The sequence below is a fragment of the Myotis brandtii genome, unplaced genomic scaffold (genome assembly GCF_000412655.1).
Source record: "Myotis brandtii unplaced genomic scaffold, ASM41265v1 scaffold813, whole genome shotgun sequence".
Lineage (NCBI taxonomy): Eukaryota > Metazoa > Chordata > Mammalia > Chiroptera > Vespertilionidae > Myotis > Myotis brandtii.
The window spans coordinates 611,277-612,380 of record NW_005371287.1 but is presented as its reverse complement, the minus strand read 5'-3'; positions in this window follow the sequence as shown (position 1 = coordinate 612,380).

Sequence of the window (1,104 nt, the reverse complement as noted above, 5' to 3'; positions counted from 1 at the left end):
TGGAAGAGTCCTTGCCCAGGTCTTCAATCATGGCAAACAGCACTGTCTCGCTTACCTCAACCAGAGTCACATTTGTCAGTCTTGCTGTCCTTGACAGTTGCAAGCTGGTTGCTTCTTGGGGGCTCTGGCACTCACTGTGCATCTGCCTAGAGTGACTTTTCCCAAAACTTTCTCATGGCCGATTACTTTTCAACATTTAGATCTCAGCTCAAACAACACCCTTTCGTGAAGCATGGATTCCTACATCATCTAGCATGGCTCTCTGCCCCCACACACTCCACTTTCTATTATTTGCTATCATTTTATCTAACAGTAATACTGATGCCTTTTTCCCTACCTGCCTATATGTATTTTATTTTTTCTCTAGTTGTGAGTTATCCCTATAACCGTGTAAACCACTTGAGGGCAGGGATTTGTCTGACTGTTCTAATTCCGATCCTTAAGAGAATATATTTTAGGGTGTTTCGTTTTGTGTTAAAAATTAATTAGACACTGCACAACCTGTTCTCAATACCATGGTATATAATTATCTTTCAACTTCACTTTCTTGGTATTATAGACTGTACTCTATGTAACTGTGTTGTTATTAAGGGGAAGTAAACATGAGACTCAACCCTGTGCGTTCATGGAATACGATAAATACTTAGAAAGTGGTCTTTTGCCCCTTCCTTCACATGTCATAGAAAATGATAAATATTTGCTTCAACTTCAGTAGATTCCCCAGATGAATAGAGAATAATAATATTTCTTAGTTCCAAGTTATATACCTGATAGAGAGAAGGTAAAAAACATACACACAGTAGCTAGGAAGTGAGAGAATATCCTGAAAGTGCCTTTTCCTTTTCTTTAGTCAATTAGAAACATTATTAGGACAAGCTAATGGAAAGATGGCCTTGAATCATTTTAGCTTAGAAAAAGTACTCGTAATTGCCCTCAACCTCTGCCATATATTTGTGTCCAGGGGTTTCACTTAAAATGTGTCTTCTATAGATTAAAGAGCAACAAGGACTGTCACAGGCAAGTGAAAAAATACAGAAATCAAACCTCATTTACACTGACACACTCATTATAAACAAGGCCTTGGAGGAAACTCACCCTGCTATT